Here is an 18,136-nt window from a genome sequence, read left to right as displayed (position 1 = left end):
ATAACTCCATCAGTATCCCCAGCAAAGCAGCTTCATTTATTATCCCATTAACCACTTTCAGACCGGACCAATTTGCTGGTCAAAGACCAGACCACTTTTTGCGATTCTGCACTGCGTCGCTTTAACTGACAATTGCGCGGTCGTACGACGTGGCTCCCAAACAAAATTGACGTCCTTTTTTTCCCACAAATAGAGCTTTCTTTTGGTGGTATTTGATCACCCCTGCGGTTTTTATTTTTTGCGCTATAAACAAAAATAGAGTGACAATTTTGAAAAAAACGCATTATTTTTTACTTTTTGTTATAATAAATATCCCCCAAAAATATATAAAAAAACATTTTTTTCCCTCAGTTTAGGCCGATACGTATTCTTCTACATATTTTTGGTAAAAAAAAATCGCAATGAGCGATTATTGATTGGTTTGCGCAAAAGTTATAGCGTTTACAAAATAGGGATAGTTTTATAGCATTTTTATTAATAATTTTTTATTGTTTTTTTTTTTTACTAGTAATGGAGGCGATCAGCGATTTTTATTGTGACTGCGACATTGTGGGGGACCCATCGGACATTTTTGACACATTTTTAGGACCATTGTCATTTATACAGTAATCACTGCTATATAAATGCAGTGATTCCTGTGTAAATGACACTGGCAGTGAAGGGGTTAACCAGTGGGTGGCAGTGTAGGGGTTAAGTGTTCCTAGGGGTGTGTTACTAACTGTGGGGGGGTTGGGCTTTCATTTAGTGAACACTGATCTCTGCTCCAATCACATAGAGCAGAGATCAGAGTCACTAGTTGCTAGGCAGAATGGAGAAATGCTGTTTACTCGGCATTTCCTCCATTCGGCCGCTCCGTGAGACGATCGCGGGGATGCCCGCGGCGATCGAGTCCGCGGGTCCTGCGACCGGACTCACGGGGGTCCCGACCAGCGCGGGAGCGCGCCGCCGGCGGCGCGCTCCCGATGGCAGGGCGGCATTGAATATTGGACGTACCTGTACGCCAATATGCCTGCCCGTGCCATTCTGTCGACGTACATCGTCGTGCGTTGGTCGGGAAGTGGTTAAAGAAGAAGAGAATTGTGCGCTGCATTTCGAGATTGCATAATTTGCCATGCCACAAATGTGAATGCTCCATTACAAATGGTAGTTTACAAGACCGACCCCTTGTGCTGCTTCCGAGCATGAGTGTTTGTACTTTTGTCTGATGGACTTGTGTAGACACGCTCGCAAAATCCGACAACACACATTTGTCCGGAAAATTTGAGAACATGCTAGCCAACATTTGTTGGCGGAAAGTCCGACAACAAATGTCCGATGGAGCATACACACGGTCGGATTTTCCGGTCGTGTGTACGCGGCATAAGACTGTAAATCCACTAGAGAATGCTGTGCAATCTGCATATATGTAGAGGTCATGGATTAGAGCAGCCATTCTTAACTTCCTCCTGAGGTGGCTAGGGGTTTCTTGAGCTATGGCTGATTGACTGTCTGCCTCCACAGTTCCAGGGCCAACGCCACTTGGCAGAACCAGCTGAATAAACTCTGACATTTTTGACTGCCCTCAAAGCCAGCAATAGACGGAGTGATTTTCTCTCCTGCAACCACAGGAAAAAACAGGAGCAGTGATTTTAATGATGTTTGAAATAGCATGGCAAAAAAAAACAAAAAAACAATCTTACTTGTCTTTTTTTTTTTATATATAAATTGTTTTTTGATCTTTTAAAATGGAACTTGCTGAAAGAAATAATAAATATGGCACAAGAACATTTGGGGCTGGGGCTGGGGGTGGGGGGGGAGGGGGGAGTGTAGGGAGCACAGGGAGCACAAGTGTTGAAGCATGGATTTGTAGGGGCTGCAATAGCAATGATCTCTAGTAGTTTGATGCAATGTGGTTGATTTACTAAAGACAAATAAACAAATCACTTCGCATGAGAAATTTCACTTAGCAGGGACATTTTCTCCAAAGTGAAGCTCTGCTGACTTCCATTATTCAATCATGTGAAGGATTTTTTTTTTCCTTGCACATGATTGGGTATTCTTTGAAAAGTGAATCTTTACTACATTCCCTAAGCTCAAGGGAAAATTCCCTTCCCTTACAAAGTGAACAGCCTATTTGCCTTCAGTAAGTCAACCCCAATGTGTCTCCAATGTGTGACGTATATCATGTTGGCAGTCTCTGACCATCTCCTGTTGTATGTTAGCAGTCTCTGACCATCTCCTCTTGCATGTCTGCAGTCTGACAGCTATCTACCGTTAAATCTTAATCTTGATTCAACCCCCCTCGCGATCCTAATCCGGCATTTCCACAATTCATGTAACAAGTGCTGAACCATTCTCTGCTCATTGACAGCTGTAAAAAAAACAATGCAAATCAATTTGATGCGGAGTGCGGCATATGGTCTGAGCACTAACAGGCTAACTCCCCACCCCTTCAATCTCTGCAGCAATGCTGGCAGCACTCGTATGTCTATTTTCCCAAAGACAACCACTGGATATGACGCTGAGTATGTGCACTCAACTTCTTTGGTCGACCGTGGCGAGGCCTGTTCTGAGTGGAACCTGTCCTGTTAAACCTGTTTATGGTCTATCAAAAATCATGATTTTCATTTTTCCAGAATCATGCAGCTCTACTATCTATTATTACATTCTCTGAATAATATTTGCGGCACTTTGATGATATCGAGGTCCCCTAAATCAAATAGGTTGATCATCATTGCCTTAGATGGTAAAACCAATAGAGAAGGATGTGCTGTGATATGTAAATCATAGGGCAAAAAGCTCCTAATATAAAATATGAAGTCTGTATAGGTAACTGTACTTAAAAATGTAAATTCAGCCCATCAAAATGTCTGGTTCAAGACTGAGGCTGTAAAACCAATAGATGGTGCAGTCCTGTGATATGGAAATTCAACACATCAGACTGGAGAGCTCAGCTGATGAAGCCTGTTGAGTTCACTATACCTTTGAAATTTATATATCCTGAATCTTAAAATGTTTGGGCCATGACTCAGACTCTAAATCCAATACAGGCCACAGTGACGTTGGATATAAATGTCTATGGAAATTGTCAAAGGAAACTACAAGGAAATTGTCTGTCTATTTGCAGATTCTGGATTCAGTTTTCATATTTTTACATGCGTACTTTGCAGCATCATCATGTTATATGTGTATCTCTGTAGCTTCGGAGACATTGAGGCAGCTGAAAACAATAGAAGGGGAATTATTTGGAATGAAGAGCATGTACTCGAATAGAATTTTATTTTTTTAACGAGAGATTCGTGTTGCTTAAAGAATTGCATATTTATATTAAAGTGATGCTAAACACATAGCAACTACTTCATATCTATGATCTTAATTTTACCATATAGAAATCAGTAATATGTGTTTTCATAGTAAGGTTGAATAAAGACATCAGTCCATCCAGTTCAACCGTTGTGGGTGTATGAGTGTGTTTGTAATTATGTCTCTACCATTTCCCATATCCCAGTGTATTGTTAGAGATGGGCAAGCTGTTCAGACCGAGCATTGGTTCGGCCCCGAACAGCACCCATTTGGGTGTTTGAATTTGCAGGGTGTTCGTTTTGGATGTTCGCCCACCCCACAATTCACTGCGCCCTGCACAGTGCAGTCTAGGACCCTGATTGGCTGAAGCAATACACCTGACCATTGGTCAGGTGCAAGGCTTTGCCCGATCAAGGCACAGAGCGCTGTCAGAGCCCATAATGACTTTGCCCAATCATGGCTCAGTGCTCATAGTCCCACCCCACACTATAAAAGGTTCCTTCCCACATGAATCTTTTGCAGTGTGTTGTTGGAGACAGATAGAGCAGGGCTCAGTTTTAGCCTGAGTGTTACTGCGACTTAAAGCTGCACGATTATGGCTAAAATGAGAATCCCTATTCTTTTACTTAGAATAAAGATCACGATTTGCTCATGATTCTCACAGCGTGACATCATCTTTCACATTATACAAAAAAAGTTGGCAAACTTTGTTTTATTTTAATTTTTTTTTAATTCATTAAAGTGGTATTGGTTTAAAAAAAATTGCGTCTGAAAGACCGCTGCGCAAATACAGTGCGACATACAATATTGCAACAACCGCCATTTTATTATCTAGGGTTCCTGCTAAAAAAAAAAAAAAGTTTTCTAGCAAAAAAAATTTAACTTGTAAGCAACACGTGTCAGAAAAAGTCTTTAAATGGTTAAACTGATCTCATTTACAAAGTAAGTTCATCCCTTTGAGCTAAAAGAACCAAATGTTACAATGTTTACAGTTATCTTCACCTAAGTGATGTGATAAACTTGGCAGGCTGGCTTTTTTTTTTTTTTTTTTTTTCTGACAGCTGTCAGCTATGAGCAGAGAATGGCTCTGCACTGAATCAAGGAAATGCTGTTTTAAGATTGTGAGGGGGGTTGAATCACGATTTTGATTCTTTAACGATTAACCCCCCTAGCGGTAATCCCGAGTCTGGCCCGGGTTAGGAATTTACTGATAGGAGCGGTAACCCCGAGCCAGACTCGGGATCGCATCGCTGGATGCAGGGGAGGACACAGTGAGGCTTACTTACCTTGTCCCCTGGATCCAGCGATGTCCTCCGCGCTGTGTGATCGAGCCGTCCTCCGCTCGATCCACAATGCCGAATGCCGCCGAGCTCCGTTCCCTGCGACGTTACAGCGCACGGGAGTGGAGAACGGCGGCAAATTCAAAAAAGTAAAAACACACAAAACACACACAGTACTGTAATCTTACAGATTACAGTACTGTATTAAAAAATACACATCCCCTTTGTCCCTAGTGGTCTGTGCAGTACCCTGCATGCACTTTTATATTATAAATACTGTTTTTTTCTGCCTGGAATTTGGAGATTGTCCATAGCAACCAAAAAGTGTCAGTGTTTTTGGATTTGATTACATTATTGAATAATTTTTATTATTCTTTATTATATTATAAACTTTATCATACCCAGGATGTCTGCTAGACTCTGGTTTGAAGAGATTTAAGAGCGTTATTCCTAAGAATTACAGGACTATAAAATAAAACGCCAGATTTCCATGCAAAATAATTGTACCGCTTTCAGCACCTAATTCCAGACTGAATCATACCGCCAGGGAGGTTAATCGTGCAGCTCTATTGTGACTGAGTGTAGAGTGTCAATGTAGCGTCAATGTAATGTTAGTATAGTGTGAGTACAAGCATACCCCACTTTTAAGTACACAATGGGGTTTATTTACTAAGGCTGGAAAGTGCAAAATCAGGCTCACTTCTGCATAGAAACCAATGAGCTTTCAGGTTTTATTACCAAAGCTTAATTGAACAAGCAGAGGTTAGAAGCTCATTGGTTTCTATGCAGAAGTGAGCCTGATTTTGCACTTTCCAGCTTTAGTAAATAAACTCCATTGTGTACTTAAAAGTGTAGTATACCTGTATAGTGTAGCCTCAGTGTAGTGCAGTCTTTAACAGCTTTGCATTTAGTGCTGCATACAGTGCTGTATACACCCGTAGCCACCACCAACACCCAAGGCCCAATTTTTCCGCACCTGTTACTTTTATCTAAAGTCTGTGAAAGAGATACCTGACTTTAACAATTTTTTTTAAGATAATCTTTGCCTGGGTGTACAATTATTTGGCTTCTTCACATAAGGCTTGCTCACTGTGTGGTGCAAAACTTTGTTATTTCCATCCAAAGTTTGCCAAAGAGACACCAGAATTTATCAAAAAAATCTGTAATATTGTTCCCAGTGCACTGCATTGTGGTCTCATCATACAGACTGGCTCCGCAAGCTGTTGCTTACAAAATAAAGAAAGCTTGCAGTGAAACTCTATTTAAATGTCATTATTTTTTTTTCTTTATGTATGTTCCTTTTGCTGCAGCAGGTTCTATACACGGTACAGATGGGCCACTTTACAGGCAGACTAAGGGAACCCCCCAGACATTATATTTATTTATTTTGCATTGATACACATCCCCAGGGCAGTACCATACTCTTTTATGGCCAACAACTTGCATATAAGCCTTAAAAATGGGGACAGTTTTATTTTTCGAGTTCTGGTCCCATAGACTTTAATAGGGTTCTGGTCAGAACTTTTTCCCTGTTCTGGTCAGAACTTTTTCCCTGTTCTGGTCAGAACTTTTTCTCTGTTCTGGTGTAAAACAGAACCCAGGGGTGTTCTACCCATCACTGTGTATTGCTTTCACAAAGATGCCCATCTAGGAGCTTTTTGAAATTATCGACACTCCCTGCTGACACCAACAGTTGTGGAAGGGAGTTCCACATCCTTACCAATCTAACTGTAAATCATCCCCTTTGCATCCCCTTTGGGTACCCAGTAGGAGGCAGTGAGTTGATAAGTGAACAACATGTTAATCAGGGAAAAGTTTACCTATCGACATCGAAATGTACCAAGTTCTATAAGCTGTAGCAACTGTGGTTAGAACCATGGTTAGCACCATTACGATTGATTAGGGCGAGACTTCTTCAGGGATAATGTCTTCAGTTGATTAATGGAAACAATGAATTGTAGGTGGTATATTTTATTTTGCAAACAATGAGGTATCGAAGATCACACGGCTCAAGAAATGTATTGTGATAAAAAATAAGTTTTATAATTGTTTTATCCACTGAAGTCATCGGGACATGATTATTGTGTGTCTCTGAATATGAAAAACATGTTTATTATGGATGGTTATGGCGCTATACCTATGCATAATACTGTAGTGGTCCATTCTTACAAGTTTTCTATGTGGATGATGTTTAGATGTGTTCTTCTAATAATAATATGTTCTCTTAATTTAAAAAAGAATCCCCTCCGCAGTTTGTAATTAAACTGCTTCTCGTCCTACTTCAATGAAGGGCCATATGTCTTCTTTAGACCCCTTTCACACCAGGGCGGATTGCAGGCGCTATAGCGTTAGAAATATCGCCTGCAATCTGCCCAAAAAAAGCTGCACCATTGTCTGTAGTGTGAAAGCCCGAGGGCTTTCACACTACAGCTGTGCGCTGCCAAGACGTCAGGGAAAAGTCCTGCCAGCAGCTTCTTTGGAGCGGTGAAGGAGGGGTGTGTTTACCGCTCCTCCACCGCTGCTCCCCATTGAAATCAATGGGGCAGCGCTGTAATTAACCCTTTCTCGGCCGCTAGCGGGGGGTAAAAATGCCCCGCTAGCGTCCAAAATGCACCGCAAATCCGGTGGTAAAAATAGCAGCGTTTTACCTCCCACGCTATGGGCGGTGTGGTGTGAAAGGGGTCTAAGTGACCTGAGATCACCATTTAGATATTTGTATATTATATTATCATACCTCCTCTTAAGCATCTCTTCTCCAGGGAGAATAATGTCGTTCATCGCAACTGAGGCATTTGTGTTACAAATCAAAATGGGGATCCCAATAGGGGATTGGTTAAGCCACGGTCACATGACTGTGCAAGAGGTCTTCAATTGGGTTGTCACATACAATAAGGAAGTGAACAGAAATGGCAGGATCAACCAGGTATTTACTAAGGTAAAGAACTTTAAATGGTTATCAACACTTGAAATGAAATGTGATCAGACAACTTTGAACTGTTTAAAATGTAAACAAAACTTACACGAGGGCAAAATTAGAATGAAACTTCCAGAAAGGATATAACAAGCTATCAAATGTCATTATTTGAGGTTGCCAGTTAATATTACAAGCTTATCATCATTCCCAGTAGCCCCCTGCGGTGTGCCTAAGCCCTGAACTGGAACTGATATCAATATTTTCAGGCTGCAGTGCATCCAAGTTTGAAAGCTCACTAGTAAAACAAAAGAGGAATTTTATTACAATTTTGGCATGTATTGACGTTTTCTGGCGTCTACCTTTTTTTTTTTTTTTCTCTTCTTTTTTTGTTACCAATTTTTTTTTTTATTTGTAGTTATTGCTTCACTTAAAGAATTTACAGGGTTGAGCAATCTTTAAAGCAAACTGGAGGTCAGTATATAAATAAGCTGCCACTCACTCATGTCAAAACAAGCACCACCAGATGCTCAAACATTTGTTTCACTTTTTCCTAAAGCCCCAGAGAAGCCCCAAAACCGATGTAATAGTAACCAGCTTCTGTGGTTGTGGACTTTGGCTCAACTCCTACAACTTCACGTTCCTTACTATTGATTATTGAGGCTGCCATCCATAGTGGTTGGCCAGTAGTGAGGTGCGGAAGATGAGGCTAGAGGCCACAACTGCATAAGATAGTCAATATTTATATATTAGGGTGTCCAGGTTTTGGGCCTCCTGGGTTTAACTTGCAATTGAAGCAAGCTGTATATAGTTTGCACCCAGCAGTCCTAGGTTTCCTTGGTACAAAGGAATTGTTTATGGTTGGGTTCGCACCTATGCAAATTGGATGCGGGTTTTCTCGCATCCAATTTGCATGTTAGGAGATTGCATAGTAGGAGACTGTGACTGGCTCTCTGTCGTAATTCTGTTTTAAGGCCCCCCCCTTTAGGAAATGGGGACTTTGGGGGGGCAGGTACCTGGTTTTGACAGGTGCCAGCACCCATTTCCACTTGGATCACCCAGGCCATCCAAGCAGAAGTTCTCCTCCTCCCTCCCTGCAGTCTTGTCTTCTGGGACACGTCAGAGGTCTCAGAAGACTGGGACTAATCACAATGCGCAGCGTGGCTTGCGCATGCACAGTGGGTACCTTGCTGTGAAGCCACAAGCTGTCACAGCCGGGTGCCCACAGTTGAGATGCCGGCGTCGGCGTCAGAAGACCGATGGAAAGAATAGCTGGGGTGAGCACATCGCTGGATCCTGGGACAGGTCTGTCTTCTTTGTTATTGTGGCGCATGCCACTTGTGCCAGTGCGCTGTGTCATAATAATGCAGGAATTGATAAATTGCATATTGTAACTATAAGCAGGAGATACATGTGAACTGGTTATTGAATGTCTTGCCATGTCTTGTGGCTGTTGTATAGTTCTGTTTACAATCTGTATTTGGTTTCCTTTACTTTATAAGAGAGTGTAATGCTGTTTTCTTATAATTTAAAAGTTATGTCAGCAGATGCTAGGTAGTCATCATAGAGCTTAGAGATGTGCAAACAATGGTTTCCATTGGAGTAACTGTATCTTCATATGGAAATCATTATAGAGATGTCTGACCCTCTTCATCGTGTTTGAAATCTCACATGAAATTCTAAATCAATAACACTGCTTGTTAGCAATCTGAATAAGAGGTCCAAACTATAAAGACATGCTGTTTTTCCCTAGATCTGTTGCTATGGCTATAGCTAGACGTAGTATTCTATAGCTGTGTTTACATCCTTAGATGAATGGCTTCCATACACAACATTCAAACACATATGTAGAAACCTGCTAAAGGATTTGTGCATCCAGATTCATGACCCATACACCCCTCCCAAACATGACAACCAGATCTTGGACCTCCGCTGCAGAAGTACGGCTTGGTCAAGGCCACAATCCAGCCTACTGATTGGGCAATGAAAGAGCAGCAGTAAAGTGATTAGGTCGTCCCTCTGTTCAAGAGCTGTCCCTCAGATTGAAATTGGGCAATTAAACTGTGCTTGTATGCAAACAATCATGGTTGAGCTGCTGCTCTGGTACACTATGGAAATACTTGACACAGTGCAATAAATCATAAATATCAGAGCTGCGCTAACAGAATTAAGTTAAAATAAACATCTATGTGTGATTTTCAGTTAATAAAAATTCCACGGTAAAGACACCAATATTGTGTAAAAAGAAAGAAACAAAAGACAGTCTGCGTGACGCAACAAAAAGTTCCCCTTAAAATGTTCATACATGTAGTAAGTATCCGTCACCGTTGATGTATCATTGTGCAATGGATCCGTGTGCAAAACCGCTACCTTCCATAGTAAAAATGCACACTTAACGCTGTTAATTACCATCTGCTTCTAGAAAGTCTACAGGGCTCACATCTCAATCCTCCAATTGTAAATCATTAAATGCAGCGCCAAACTCTCTGCATAGAGGGCAACAGAATGCGCCAAAAGTGTAATATCCTTTTATATAGTTTATTAAAATATTAAAATCACACTTACATGATTAAAAGAAGTTGGAGCGCATTTCAGTAATAAATTCTTCACCAACAAGTAGCATAACACCCACACTTCCGGGTTCACTGAGACGCAATGACGTCAGCACGTAGCTCCGCCCTGCACGTTTCGCCACACCTGGCATCATTCGGGGGCACAGACACCATTCTGCACCATTACAATTTATGACTACGAAGCGTGACCAAGTCTCGATTTTGAGTTCCGGCCATCTTATTTACTACAGCCAAGACTCAAACTGATTTTGGGCCATCTTGGCCAAAAAAAACAACCAAGCCTTGATGTGGGCACAATAGTAAAACCAATGAGGATTCAGAAAGAGTTACTGTAGATTAAAGACGGCACGGAAACTAACCAATACCCTCTAATTGACTCTTAGGATTTGAAATGAAAGGACCAAATGCGAAAATAAGTTTGCCTAAAAAATATGCCATCTAGTGGTCAAATAAACTTGCATTATATAATTGAATATTCCAAATGACACTGGAAAGTGACTCAAAAAGAAAAAAGGTCACTCCAAGTAGAACAACATTATCATATAAATTAAAAATATCAAGACCAAAAAAGTTCGTAGAATACATAAAAGACAATTAATACAGATACAATATGATGCCTACATCAGTCCCTCAGATTACAAAAGCATGCCACCCAGTCCTGACATGTTTCAATCAAAGGCTTCTTCAGCTTTATGCTTTTATGAGTACTCCTTCACAACCCATGTTAATTTTATCTGTGGGACTTAGTGGATGATACAAATTCATCCCTGATCTTTGCAGCACTTGTGTGCCTTTCATGATGTATTATTACAAACATGTTTGTGATCATGTGGAGGCTGCCATCATCTGATACATACTGCTTGACATATGCAGAGCAACAGTAATGATGCTCTCCAGGGATTTTGTAGGAGGCTGGCTTAAAGAATGACATGTGAACTCAGTGCCGCAAACCAAGAGCTAAAAATCTTCCCTGGTGGGGAACCACAGGAGACCAGAGGACAGTGAGATCACAAACAGTGGTATGTAGATCTATGAAATATTAGTTTGACTTTTATCGTATTCTTTGGGAGTTTTCGGTGACTCCTATTTTTTATGCATAAGTGTCATTGATATGAGAAAGCTGAGAGTATTTAATCATTATATTTGATGCATCCTGATCTGTCCAGATCTCAATTGCATTCATTACTGATAACACTTTATATGTTACACTCATCTGGGATCTCCTTCAGATATACAGAACCATATGCTTGCCGCGTGTACAAGTTAAAATCTGTGCTGAACATAATTGATCTCACTTTACAGTTACGGAGTATTCTGAGTATCTATATTTGACATCCGGTTATCCAAGCCTTCGGCTGTCATCTCGATCGTTTTTACATGGTGCACATTTGGATGATCCTTTTGTACAGTTATTGTTCAGCCTGCTCCTGGAAATCTTATTCTTGGAACTGGGAACTTTGTATGGTACAAGCACGAAGGAATGTAGCAACCTCCAATAATAGTGTTGTGCTCTAGTTGTACTGGTGACAAACTGCTGTCCAGTTTCCTCCAACAGTGGGCATTCTCCTGTCTGCTTATTTACTGAATAGAGTATTTTAAATGTGTACCAGTTAAAGCACAGAAACTGGTGCCTGCACAAGTCTTTTATGTCTCCTTGAGTACCCCCAAACTCTTGAACCTTAGAGTACAAAACAACATTAATGTTAGCCCTCCCCCCCATTTTCCGTCTTCTGTACCCTACTCTCACATGGTAATAATAACTCAGAAAGGAAGAGTGAGAAGCAAGCACACCCACTCCCTATGACACAACAGGGTTTGGTGTGATGTGTTCTGGACACAAAGAGCTCCATATCTGTGATACCAGAAAGAATGTTCCCATACTGGTTGTGTTTTAAGTTACATTTTCTGAGCCGTTACAATCTGTACACTGTGCTGGACATGGCATACTCCAGATTGACCCAACCTTTATGTTGTGTAGTATGTTACAAACTTTACACTGAATGCTGTGCTGTTCATTATATATGCCATATCACTTATCTTATCTTTTTAGTAGTATTGCTATTGCTATGAGTTATTCTTACCAGAAAATATTCATATCACTAGTTTTCTCATATCACTAGGATTTCGGAATGCTACAGTCTTTAAAGAAGAATTCTCACTTCTGAACTCTTCTGTTCTGTTCTGTTTGGCAAGCGTCAGAGTACCTATAGGCCTATGTTCCTACCTACATGCTTTGTAAAGCCTAGCTATGAAGGCACCCCCCCCCCCCCCCCACAGCTGTCCGACAATGTAGCTAGCAAGGAGATGGCTGCTAGATAATCGGCACTGCTCTCTACTCTAAGCACTTGCCTGAAATAAGTGACAGCAACCGACATGCCCCCCCCCCCATTACTATTGCCACAGTTTGTCTGGAGCAAGTTCTTCTCCCTGCTAGCTATGCCCTGTTCAGCCTCATAGCTAGGCTTGCAAAAGCATGAGACAAAGGGGTTAATTGGACAACTAAAACTGGAGTGTAGGGCCGAAACAACTAATCGACAACTAATCGATTATGAAATTAATCGATTACTATTTTCATAATCGTTTAATCAGCCACTAACATAATGGGGTTAAAAAAAATTTGAATTGGCCCTTTATAGTACAAAAAGAGCAAATCGCTACTGTAAATATTACTTTCACTGTCCAATAGTAAAAAATTAACCCCTTACAGTAGCGATTATTTGTTCATTTTGTACTAATTTTAGTTTTTTTAACCCCATTATGTTACTAAACATCTAAGGCCTGGGTCACACCTTTGGTGCTTTTTGCAGAAGCACACTACAGTTCATTTACATATTTACCTATGGGACACGTTCACATCCATGATTTTTTCAGCTGCTGCGTATTTGGAAAAGACGAGGACTTTTTTTTAAACGCAAAACGGTGCTATTTTTATTTTATTTTTTTGGTTCATTATACTTCAATGGAGAAGCAGAAAAGCATGTAATAATGCGTTTTTGCAGCAATTTGTGTTTTTTAATCTGCACAAAAACAAATTGGCCCAAAAAAAATATAAAAATGCAAATCACAGCAAAATGTGCTTTTTTGCTTTTTTATACGGTTATTAACCGATTAAAAACAATCGGCCAACTAATCGATTATGCAAATAATCGTTAGTTGTAGCCCTACTGGAGTGTGCAAAATCTGGTGCAGCTGTGCATGGTAGCCAATCTGCTTCTAACTTTGGCTTTTTCAATTAAGCTTTGACAAAAAACCTAGAAGCGGATTTTTCTTTGCACAGCTGCACCAGATTTTGCACTTTCCAGTTTTAGTAAATCAGCCCCAAAGTATTATTGTACTTTGTCCCTTGGGTAACAGTGAAATGCTGAAAAAAAATTGAGAGTTGGGTGCACTTGTGGATTTTACATAGTAAGCAAGTTGGTATGTAAGCAATGGACACTTACCCTATTTTGGAGACCATAAAGTATTAATATGCAAAAAATTATTGATTAAACCTACAGATGTTTTTTTTTTTTTTTTTTTTAAAAGCTTTTTTTTATACCTGCTTAGAAAAATAATAAATGTCACGATTTACAGGGTGAATTTTCACCAAATGAAAAACTTTTACATCTATAATGTAACATATATTCAGGTTTATTTGTTAGTGTTTTGGCAAGAACTTCCGATATAAAGTTCCATCATTTTGGATTTATTTTACCATTGCAGTGTAGCACCTTATGCATTGTTTACAGTGCATTTCTATTTAAAATGCTTAGATACCAGAATGCAAATACAAGATAAAAATATTTTCTTTGGAAAAATTTCAGAGGGTTTGTAGTATCTTCTGCCTTGTAATCATTTAAATTAACAACTGGCATTATTATACAAACAATGTTATTTTGGAATGTATTTGGCAGATGTAAAAGCTAATATAATCTTCTAAGGAATTCTTTTGCTTTTCAACCAAACTTCAGGATTTGTTTAAAACGTGACTTTACACAACTTTTCAAAACAGTGTGCTTTGCAAGTTTAGATTTTCTTCTTTGGGTCCTGATGAAGAAAAGTGTAAAAAAAAAAAAGTGTCCCATCTCATTGTCATTAGCACTTAAAGTGGCTCTCCATTAATGATTGAAGATTTTATTTTTTTTATAGGGAACATCTAGAAGTGTTTGCCTGTAATCCCTTTAAAAATAATTAGCGGTGCATGCTCTTTGCCTAGGAACACTTGTTCTGTAACCTTATAACTGTAAATCTGCAGTGAGAGATCTTCTACGAGGTTTGGCAGGTTGATTCTTGATGTCACTACTGTACTGCTCACAGTTCTGCTTGCTGGAGAGAAACCTGTGCCTGAAGACCTGCATTGCAAGAATCTCCATACTTGTGTATCTGTGCTTCCTGTACATATCCTGTTTTTTTCCTTATCACACCAGTCATCAGATTGCCATTGATCGGGGGGTAGCTCGGGCACGAGAAAGCAAAGCCTGCACCTTTACCTAGGTAGCCACCCTTTTCTAGAGACACAGTACAGAATTAAGCATGGTAAGTCGGCAAGGGGGAAAGCTGACTAGCAGGGAGCCACAGGCATTCAACATTCTAAAGTGTGTCATAATTAAAACTTGTCACAATTTTCACAGCCAGCATACAAATAAGAGCTGCATTTGCTACAGTGTTTTTCCAACAATGGAGCTCAGACCGCATACGATCCATGACCTACATGAGGAGACAGTGGAATAGTTTGGCTAGTACACATCCTAGGAGCCTTGCAAGGAAGCAGTGCAGGAGACAGTCCAAGAACTCCCATAGGCAACCCGCCAGGATCCTGTATTCTAGCCAGGGGTTGTTAAAGAGATCATCTAGGGACACCAGAACCAACAACGCTGCACAAATATGAGATTTGTTATGTTGCTCTGGTATAAATTGAATATAAATATTAAATCTCTTTTTGGCAATTAATACAAATTAAACTAATAACACACATTTAAAATTAAGCAGTAACCTGATAAACATTTTAACCCTTCCCCACTCCATCCACAAAAATATTTAAATTTGTTGAACTTTAACTTTGTAGTTGGTACTTTTTGCTAACTAGTGTTGCTTTGCCTCCAGCAGTATTATCATCAAGATAGTTTGAAACATTATATTTTATTGAATGCTCTAAGCCAGGGGTCTCCAAACTTTCTGAACAAAAGGCCAGTTTATTATCCTTTCCTAGACTTTAGAAGGGCCGGACCATGGCCTATGGGTGTAGAAAATGCCCTGGCCTTTATAACAATGCCCCATCACTGGTGTCAGTGAGAGGAACAGTGCTCCATCACTGGTGTCAGTGAGAGGAACAGTGCCCCATCACTGGTGTCTGTGAGTGGAATAGTGCCCCATCACTGGTGTCTGTGAGTGGAATAGTGCCCCATTATTAGTGTCAGTGGGAGGAACAGTGCCCCATCATTGGTGTCAGTGGGAGGAACAGTGCCCCATCATTGGTGTCAGTGGGAGGAACAGTGCCCCATCATTGGTGTCAGTGGGAGGAACAGTGCCCCATCATTGGTGTCAGTGGGAGGAACAGTGCCCCATCATTGGTGTCAGTGGGAGGAACAGTGCCCCATCATTGGTGTCAGTGGGAGGAACAGTGCCCCATCATTGGTGTCAGTGGGAGGAACAGTGCCCCATCATTGGTGTCAGTGGGAGGAACAGTGCCCCATCATTGGTGTCAGTGGGAGGAACAGTGCCCCATCATTGGTGTCAGTGGGAGGAACAGAGCCCCATCATTGGTGTCAGTGAGAGCAATGGTGCCCCATCATTGGTGTCAGTGGGAGGAACAGTGCCCCCATCCTTGTTGTCAGTGGGAGGAACAGTGCCCCAAGGACTGGATAAAGGCAAGTAAAGGGCCACATCCGGCCCCCAGGCCGCAGTTTGGAGACCACTGCACTGAAAATCAATGGGTAAGACAGCAAAGGGCAAGAGCCTAGAACTGTATTAGAATGTTATGACAGTGATGGCGGTGGAAGTAGTGAAGTCATGAAATCTCAAATTCAACCTTCCTGCATCTATCTTGAAAATGGGGAAAAAAAACAAACAGAAAAGGCATCTGACAGGTTTTGTTTAGAAAGTATTAAGCCCCGTACACACGATCCGAAAATCGTACGGAAAATACCGCTTTCGAAGCGATCGTACGATAATCGGATCGTTAGTACAGAGCTTTCGAGAGCCGATTCGAACAGTTCATCCGATATTATTCTATCGGACGTGCACGGAAATTTTTTTCGTACGATGCCAGATCGTACGATTTTCGTGTAATCAGTACAGCTATCATTCGATAATGCAATACAAATGCATTACAACACATGACATCACTTCCGATTTTTTTTTTCTGTCGTGCGGGAATTTTCGGGACTTTAGTAAACTCATCAGATTCGATCTGAGATTAGCATGCAATAAAAAACGGACGATCATTCGTCCGATAATCTCATCGTGTGTATGGGGCATAAGTTACAACTGGTCAGCTGTTTACAAAACACTGTAGTTAGAAGTAGACATTGCAAAACTAGAAGGTACTAGACTTCTTGAAAAAGTAGACTCTTTGGGAAAGTGTGTTGGAAGAAACTTGTATGAGCACAGATCATGTATTTTGTAATTTTAATTATTACTAGTGCTCCCCTGTTCTCCCTCGCTCCTCTGTTCTCCCTCACTCCTCTGGCCCCCCTGTGCTCCTCTGCTCCCCCTGTGCTCCTCTGCCCCCCCCCCTGTGCTCCTCTGGCCCGCCCGTGCTCCTCTGGTCCTCCACATGCTCCTTTGGTCCCCATGCGCTCCCCTGTTCCTCTGTTCTCCCTCGCTCCTCTGTTCACACACTTGCTCCTCTGGTCACCCCCACGTGCTCCTCTGGTCCCTCACATGCTCTTTTGTTCCCCCCACATGCTCCTCTGCCCCCCCCCCTTCTCTGGAGGTGGAGAAGCAGGTGCAGGAGGATTGGTATAAAAAAAATCCCCAAAAATTGCGTTTGAAAGACCACGGTGCAAAAACAGTGTCACATAAAATTATTGCAGCATTTGACATTTTATTCCCTAGGGTCTGTGCTAAAATATATATAATGTTTGGGGGTTCCAAGTCATTTTCTAGCAAAGAATATTGATTTTAACTTAAACAAGTGTCAGAAAAAGATTTAGACTTTAATTGGTTAAACTTCCTTCATTTACACTTATTTAAAAACTTGGCAGACTGCCTGGATTTTTTTTTTTTTACACACAGAATCTGATCTAAGAAGGAAGAGTTAGTTAGAATGTTTAATTTTAAAAACTTGGCAGACTGCCCAGATGTTTTGTTTTGACAGCTGAGTGAGCACATAAGTCTCTCCACTTGTTATATGAAACAATCGGCAAACTCTGCAATAGAGATCGACAGGGGGGTTGAATTGAGATCACGATTTTTTAACGATTAATTGTGCAGCTCTACCATGACCTAGGTTCAAGAAGCTGTCCACTCATGTATTCTGGCCTTTAACTTTCCAAAAGTACCAGTTTTGATATTCCTGACTGAAAAAGGTTGATGCCCTCTGTCTAGATATGACTATATTGGAATCTTTGATAGGTGATATGTTTATTTTTAGCTTTACAGGTTTTGTAGGTATGTGATTATGTAAATGACAGTTGCCTGAATTCAGTAACAAGTTTTGTCTCTGGGAAGTTAAAGGCTATCATTTGTCATTTCAATTTTGTATTTGTATTTCACCCAAATGAAAATAAAACTTTGTATTATAAATTGCTTCTTATTAGGAGGAATTCTGGCCGTACGCTTCAGTTTTTTTTTTTTTAATAGCAATTTCCTTTCCATCAGCTTTCAAACACAGCAATCAGTCAGCTGCACTTTAATTTGTTTGCCAGCGTTGAACAACTGTGGTGGAAATTTATAAAAACCTCTTCATTGTCAAAAAAGGAAACCTTTTCATACAAATTGTGATAATTTGTGAAACTTATTATGTTCTGTGGTTAAAAGATGACGTCTAACTGCAAAACTGTGAAGTGGGCGATTTTAAAGTATATTTAAACCCAAGAGGAGATCAAATGGTTGCGTTGGTTTTCTTTTTTCAAGCTTTTCTCCTTTATTTGTTTGTTGGAGAGGGCAGC

General features: G+C 40.7%; 1 protein-coding gene across 3 annotated transcripts in view; it reads left to right on the top strand.

Annotated features, from left to right (window-relative positions):
• The window catches only part of GHR (growth hormone receptor), a 546,779-nt gene that overhangs the window by 95,358 nt on the left and 433,285 nt on the right, over positions 1 to 18,136 (top strand). The window lies entirely within an intron of this gene.

The sequence above is a fragment of the Lithobates pipiens genome, unplaced genomic scaffold, assembly GCF_037356315.1.
Source record: "Lithobates pipiens isolate NorthernLeopardFrog02 unplaced genomic scaffold, aLitPip1_a1.2 Scaffold_3, whole genome shotgun sequence".
Lineage (NCBI taxonomy): Eukaryota > Metazoa > Chordata > Amphibia > Anura > Ranidae > Lithobates > Lithobates pipiens.
Note: the sequence above shows the minus strand (reverse complement) of the source record. Positions and strands in the feature narration are given on the sequence as shown.